The sequence below is a fragment of the Notamacropus eugenii genome, chromosome 1, assembly GCF_028372415.1.
Source record: "Notamacropus eugenii isolate mMacEug1 chromosome 1, mMacEug1.pri_v2, whole genome shotgun sequence".
In the NCBI taxonomy this organism is placed as follows: domain Eukaryota; kingdom Metazoa; phylum Chordata; class Mammalia; order Diprotodontia; family Macropodidae; genus Notamacropus; species Notamacropus eugenii.
Window position 1 is genome coordinate 280,701,271 of NC_092872.1, and position 8,100 is coordinate 280,709,370.

Consider the following 8,100-nt stretch of genomic DNA (forward strand, 5'->3'; position numbering starts at 1 on the left):
AATTAAATCTGCCCACTTTTGCTTTTCATTGTGCGCAATACTTCTTTCTTTGATATCTTTTCCAAACTGCTCTTTTGGGAAAAGAGTGGTACACGTCTTTACTTTGGGCTGAGATAGGAGGCTGTTTAGCTGCCATTAACTTCCAAAATTTGTCCCATTTACCCTTTAGTTGAACTTGTCAAAATTCGCTTGAGGCTCTCTGTTCTTACAAGTGAAGGGATGGTGTTATGATACAAGAAGTTAGAACTGTATTGCATGTCATCTAATCTTAATGGTGTGAGGCTGCACTCTACATTTCGTATATTAGCAAGATAGATTGATGTTTACTGTTGAAAAATAAAAAAGAATGTTTGGGGTAAGTCCTCTTTCACTTTTGTCTCTGGATCCCCAACTCCTAACACAGTACCTGGCTTGCCATAGGCATTTAATAAATACTTATTGATTGAATGAGCTAAGTAAATACACTAAAATTTGAGGAGAGGGTACTAACAACCTGGGAGATCCAGAAAGTTTCTCATAAGACCCACATACATCCTGCTGCCCCACACTACCTAGAAGGGGTGTTAACAGGGACCTCCCAAAGGTAGAGTAGAAGGGGAATGGGGCAGGACAAAGGCAGGCTACTGCCCCAGGAATGTGTAAACCTGGTGGTCACAACCCTATTGCCTTTGGGCAGCTTTGGGAGAGTGAGGCAGCATCTGCTTATCTCTCTGGGTCTCCTGGGAATCTCCCTCCCATAAAGGTTCCTCTTATGCCTTGCCTCCTACCCTAAGGCAGCCAGGGCACAACTGTGAGGTGTCTGGAGACAAGCACTCTGCCAAACCCAAAGCCCTAAGGTTCTCATCAACCTTAGGTTTTCATCTTCGTGAACATGGGCTGGGCTCCTCAGTGAATCAGAGTCACTAACCAGGCAGGTAGAAACCCAGCAGTGTATCTAAGACTCCAAGATTTTCTCTGAGTCCCTGCTTAATAAATAAATGCTTGTTGACTGACTGATAACCTGGCTAATCCTTCCCCATCACCCTAGAGGCATATATACAACATGAAGTTTGCCAATATGAGGGGTTAATTATAAGAAAAGTTCTGTGGGAGAGCCCTGATGTTGCCCCTAGAATAAGATCATATGTGCAAAGTGTTTTGCAAACTATATTAAAGCTGGAGATTAATGATGCTATTTATGACCTCCTATAAATCTGGGGGGGCTGGAGGGGGCATCAGGCCTTGCTCCCTTTTTCCTGACTGAGGAGCCCAATGAAGCAGCACACCTGTCCATCATTCCTTCCTCATTCTCCATCTTTTGTCTTTCTTGGGTACCATCCTTCACACCACATCTCCAGCTTCATTTCTCAGTCACATGCTGCACCCTCTGTCCCCCATCCCACATCTGTCTGTTGTCCCTCGGGTGATCCTCCCCATCCATTTCTTCAGATACTGTGGTATCTCACAGCCCACAGTCACGCACTATCACCTGGAGAATGTTGCCATCAAACAGGCACTATGTGAAGACACACGCAGACAGAAATGTTTGTTTGCAGATAAGACCTTCCACTCTGCTGTTTTCAGATAAGAATATAAGCTTCTCTAGGGTAGTGCTGCTCTTACTTTTGTCTATGTGTCCCCAGGCCCTAGGGCATGCACATCTGGCATACTGAAGGTGCACCTCCCAGAGGAGCTTTTTGGAAATCAAAGTGTCCTCTGAGAACTGGGTTTAGAGCAGAGCAAAAGTCCTAAAAGCTTCAAAGCGAGTGAGTGCAAAGTTTCTTCACATAGCCTTACTGAGGAAAGTGAAAGTTACATGGGCAAGGATGGGTAACCACTGAAGTTTAGGAAGCAGAACACCTAATTTGGCCTTCAGTGTTCCTTAAACCACACTCTAAAGTGTGTGTGTGTGTGTGTGTGTGTGTGTGCATGTTTAGAAGTAGAAATTAGTGTGCAGGAGGTATTTTAGCTACTCAATAAGCATTTATTAAATGCTTACTGTGTGCCAAGCACATCTATAGTCTAATAAAAGTTGCTTTTTAAAAAGATAAAAAAAAGAAAAAGAAAACTGGCTTGAGGCAGTGCTGCCTAAGCAGCCAGGCCCTGGTATTGTCCCCACTTTGTCCCTGGTCTATCTCTCTCAAATTCCACGTATTCTGTAAGTCCCAGGTCAAATTCTTCCCTGGATAAAGAAGGTTGGCAGATAGGCTGGTAACCAGATAAGTACCATTCTGACCATTCCTCATTGGAAGGTTGTTGGAATCAGTCAGTGCCTGCTCTTTGCAGACCAGCACTGCCCTTGATAGAAGGTGGGGGGGAGGGGGGTCTGGCAGAAGAGGAAACAGGCCCCTCTCATTCTTCTTTTGTTCACATGTGATGAATGTATGGCCTGGTGTGGGATGCTCTTCAGACCAAAGCAATCCTTATGACTCTCCTTCCCAAGAAGCAAAGATGCCCTCCACCCTCCAACAGCTGGAATAGAGGGAGAGCCCAGGCTTTACTGATGGGCTTTCATTTGATTCTGACTTGTGGAATGCAGTCGTCATTATATCCATCTTGCAAATGAGGAAACAGAGGCTCAGAGAGGCTTGTCCAGGATCACACAGTTGGTAAACATTGTGCCCAGCCCAGATCACGTCAGCTCTCTGGACTGTTGACCTCATTCTCCCAATCAATAAACATTCATTATGCACCCACGCCCGTGGGCTGCTCAGTGGCTAGAGCACTGTGCCTGGAATCAGAAAGTCCTGAGTTCAAATGGGACCTCAGACACTTTCAAACTGGATGACCATGGGCAAGTCACTTCACCCTGTTTCCTCAGTTTCTTCATCTGTAAAACGAGTTGGAGAAGGAAATGGCAAACCACTCTAGGATCTCTGCTAAGAAAACCCTCAATGGGGTCATGGAGAGTCTGACATGACTAAGTAACAACAATAAAGCACCTACTGTATGCTAGGGTTGGGCACACAGACAAAAGCCCTGGAGGAGCTTGTATTCTGCTGGCCTAGATTCACCCTCCTCCACCAAAGCCATGTCACACTGCCCTAGGTGATAAACAGCAGCATCTCCCTGTAACCTCTTGGATCGACTCCACTTGGCTTTTAAAGCCCATCCCAACCTGGTTCCCCTTGACCCATCCAGCCTCCTTCTATGTCACTCCTCCTTACACTCTACCATCCTGTTAAATTAACAGTCTTGCTGTCCACATACAGAATATGCCATCTCCCATTTCCACACTTTGCCTAGGACACAGCACCTGTCTCGCCTCCACATCTTAGAATATCTTGTTTCCTTCAGATCTCAATTCAAGTATGACCATTTACAGAAAGACTTTCTGATCACCCCTCCCCAGATGGTAGTGCTACACACACACACACACACACACACACACACACACACACACACACACATTACCTGGGGGTTTATCTACTATATCTCTTGGATATACTTACATATGTCTATGTTGTTCTCTCTCTATCACTTGACCTTGATAGACTGAGACCCCTGCAGAAAGGGAGTGTTTCTTTTTCATCAACTTCCCCCCTTACTCATGTGATCATGAATGAAACAGGAGGAAGTCAGTCAACTGTACTGCCCATGACAAGCCCAACACCAGCGCTTTGCTCAAGGGTACCCATCTCCTGACTGATAACAGGGCCAGACTGGAAGTCAGTTCTCCTGAGGCCTGGAGCTCTTTCCACCATGAATCTGCTCCATTCACAAAGCCTGACCAAGATGTCAGACCTTGCCAGGTTGTTCCTGACAGTCACAGAGAGCTCCTCCTTGGTTGGGCTCCAGTGCTGAGCTAGAAGTCTCACCATAAGCTTCGCACCTTTGCCAACAGGCTTTTGACATCTGAGAAAATGCTTATTCAAAGAGATTCAGTAGCAAGGTCAGTCAGTTAGTTAATCAGCATTAATTAAGCACTTAGTATGGGCCAGGCACTGTGTCAACCTTGGGAATACAAATTCAGGCAAAAGACAAACTGTGGGTTTTGGATGGACCTCAGAAACCAACTCATCCCTGACTAAGGACCCTCTCTACCAATCAATCACTCTCTACAACACTTTTAACAATGGTCATCCTGTCTGTGCTTCCATGTCTCCAGGGATGGGCAGCTCCCTATCTACTGAGACCATCCATTTTGCTCTGGGAGGATTAAGAAGTTCTGCCTGGCATAAACCTAATGCCACTCCCTTGCTTCCAGCTCTACCCAATGGTGCCAAGCAGGGTAAGGCTAACCCTGTTCCACAGTCCTGGCATAGCTACCCTCTAAACCCCTACACTTTCTGGGCCCTGTTTTCCTCCTCTGAAAAATGAGGGAGCCAGAATCCATCAGTTTTGAGATCTCTTGTCTAGGATGTCCATTCTCTGGGCCTCAATTGTCATCTGTCAGATAAGGGCACAAGGCTGGGGGATCTCTAAAGTGCCTTCCATGGTAAGCATCCCAGGATCTAGGTGGGCTTACACAGAGTGCTGCACCCACCAAATCCACCAACTTGGTCCCAGGGAGCCCAGCTCTCCAGAGGGTGAACTACCCTTTGGAACTCATCAAGGAGTTTTATCTTCCAGAAACAGAAAAGCAGTAGCTGTGAAGAGGAAAGAGGCCTTCCCCTCATCTCCAGATACTCTCTGATTCAGTCTACACAAGTTGACTCTTGGGGGTGGACAGGTCTATGTTTTCCTCCTTGCTCCTTTGCACACCATGGCAGATGCACTGAGGGTTGTGGTGGGCTGTCTTCTTGTGCCCCTCCCCCTGCCAGCATTGCCTTTTCGAGACCTCCTGATACTCAAGATTTAAGATGCTTGGAGCCTTGGTATGTGTCCCACCATGGCTAGGTAAGATGAGCTCTGTGTCCTTCTCTTGGCCCTGGTAAGTGATGATGGATGGTGGTGTTCCTCAGCTGTGTGCATAGGTGGGGAGAGGGCAGCCCTTCCACTCACACAGCAGCACATCCCTTGAGCTGCAAAGACTTGTTCCCAATAGGGAGTAACTTTCTGGGGGGCAGCAGAGCAAGAAGCAGAGGTGGGAGGAAGGGAAGGTATTAGGAGCCTTTCTGCCCCTCTGTGGGCATGGAAACACAGCCTTTGGGGGCCTGGTGCCCAGGCAGTACAGGCAACATTTTGTGGCACCCCAGAGTGTGGGACAAACCTTGGGACTCACAACGTGTAGCTTTGGGTCAAGCTACTACCTGCTGGACCCTCAGTTTCCTCACTTGTAAAATATAAATCTCATCACACTTCCAACTCAAAATACTGTGATCCTGTGACAGGTAGTGGTAGAGTGTATACAGCTCTGAGTCAAGAACTCTAGGGTTCAAATCTTACCCTGACAAGCAGGGTAATCCTGGGCAAGTCATTTAGTGACTCTGTGCCTCAGTTTCCTCATCTGTAAAATGGGAATGATAATCCATGCCTCACAAGATGGTTGTAAGGATCAAATGAGATAATATATATATAACCCACATAAATGCTAGCAACTCATGCTCTCTAGGGCCTCCCATATATTTGCATTTGGGGGAGGGGACATCCAATGAATATGTGGAGTCCAATGAAGCCCCCACTTGTCCATCAATGCTTCCTCACTCTCATCAGTCCTATCATTCTTGGGGACAACGCTTCATGCCTTATTTCCTGCTTATTCCTTGGCCACATGATGCAGCACCCTCTCCAGTCCCCACCTCACATCTCTCTGCTTCCCCTTGGGGATCCTACCCTTCAGCTCTTCAGAGGTTGTGATGTCCCATGGCTCACAGCCATGCACCCTCACAGAAAGATTGCTGCTGTTAAAAAGAAGGGTCCTTGTTTCAGGTAAAAGTTTGGGGTCTCTCAAAGATCTGTGAGATTTCCCAAAGGCCAGCCAGCCCAGAAGGGGACACAAGGACAATGAACATTTACTAAAAGCCTCCTCAGAGGAAGAGTGTGGTGGTGCAGGAAGAATGCTGGCTCAGAAGTCAGAGGACCTGGATTCAAACTCTGCCCCTGATGTTTGCTCCCCAAGCAAGTCGCTGCTCAGCTGTTAAGTGTGTGGGGATTGGAAGAGAGAACCCTAAGGATCTCCCCAGTTCTAAACCCAAGGGCCTGCACCTGGGCCCTGGGGCACAAAAAGGAAATATGAGGAAGATTCTTCCTCTTTGCTAATGGAATTCATGTCTAGGAGAGCCCAGCCAATGGAGGAGAGAAGAGAGTTTGTCTCACTTCAGTGGGCTCATATATCCACAGCCAGTGTCCTTCTCAGGAGAAAACCAATATACTCAATTAATATCAAATGAGGATTGACTTCATGAGAAAAAGACAGAGGAGAGATAAGGAAGCTGGTTTAGAGAAAAGCCCCAAGAAAAAAGATTTTGGGGTTTCCAGTGAACCCAAAATTCAATCAGCATCAACAGCTCAGTATATCTGACAACAAAACCAATGCCATCTTTGGTTACATTAAGAGAAACCTAACATACAGGAAGAGAGGGGCGAGGGTGCTGCTGTCCTCTGCTCTGATCAGACCATGTGGATGGGACACTGAAGGGCACCTAGGCAGGCTGCCACAGACAGTGGGGGAAGGTAAGATCAGGCCCCAACAAACAGAAAACCACCTGAGAGTGGCTTCCTCTCCTAATAAAGGATAGAGCCAAGAGCCCCCAAACTGGACCACCATAAACAGGCTATGATATGCACCAATGGAGCAAATGTCCAACCCAAGGAGATCAGAGATCTATTCCTGCTAATTGGTGGTAAACTCTACCAGCACTCCTTACATTTCACCACCCAGGAAGAGTGTCTTGAATGCTCCACCCTAGTTACAGCTCTACTGAGTGGAGGGGGCCTCAGTGACAATCAGGGATTCTTTGAGGCTAAGCTGTGTGTGTGTGTGTGTGTGTGTGTGTGTGTGTGTGTGTGTGTGTGTGTGTGTGTAGGGTTAGTGGAATACAAAACATGTAGGGTTAATGGAGTATAAGATCTTTCCTGTCCATTAATAGGCTTATGTGATCACATGTGTTCCTTTTTCCCTCAGAACAGGAACTGTGTTCCCAGGTCTAAAGGTACACAGGTATTTTGATGACAGATATCACCTCAGTTCACAGCTGTGACACATCCTGAGTCACACAGAGTCCATCAGTGAATCGGGGAGATTTATATTTCCTTAGGGCATGAACTTGCCTAAGGGAAAACTTTCACACCTTTTGGCACTAAGCCAATTAGGCACTGAGTTATATTGCGATGCCTTCTGGCTCTGAGCCTATATTAGTTGAAAACTAGGTTGGTATTTATTTTACTTTGGGACTCGCTCATGGGAAGAATATTTCTTTGTGATTAGCAGAGAGAAGGGACTAGAATTTAGGGGAACTGGTGAAGTCTTCCAGTGGAAGGTAGGATTTTAGCAGCTCTCATAGGAACTTGGGGCAGCCAGGAGGTGGAGGAGGAGGAAGAACATTCCAAGCAGGGGGCACTGTCAGAGAAAATGCCCAGAGCGAGGAGATGAGACTGTGCAGGAGGCTGATGTCACCAAATCTAAAAGGAGGGAAAGGAGTAAAGCCCAAGAAGACTAGAAAGGGGACAGATACACTGACTCACTCATTCCCATCTAATCCAACCTACACTGGGGGAGTGACTTCGGAGAAGTCACTTAATTACCTTGGGTCTCAGTTTCTTTATCTGTAAAATAGGTATGAACTAGATGGCCTCCAAAGGCTGTTCCAGATCTAGATCTCTGATCCTCCCAGGAGGAATTTTGTGATAGAACAAAAAGAATGCTGGATTTTCAGTCAGAGGATCTGCGATCAAATTCTAGCTGTGAGGTCTTGGACAAGTCATTGGCCCTCAGTCTTCCCATATGTAAAACAAGGGACTCAGTGTCCTCTGAGGGCCTTTCAGCTCTAAAGTGATGAGTCTGTGAGACCTTAGCCATGAACTAGATGGATGACTGAGGCTCTACCCAAAGATGGCCAAGGAAAGGGAGCTGCTGTCTCCTGACGAGGGCTATTTCCTGTCTGGCAGTTCTGCTTCCTAGCATGATTTTCCTTATGTTGAGTTAAGATCCAGGTCTGCCATGCAATGTGGCCAGACCTATGTCTGCTGTGTGGGATTGAGGTAGGCAGAACCCCCAGCAGCTGCTGCAGTGATCCAGGA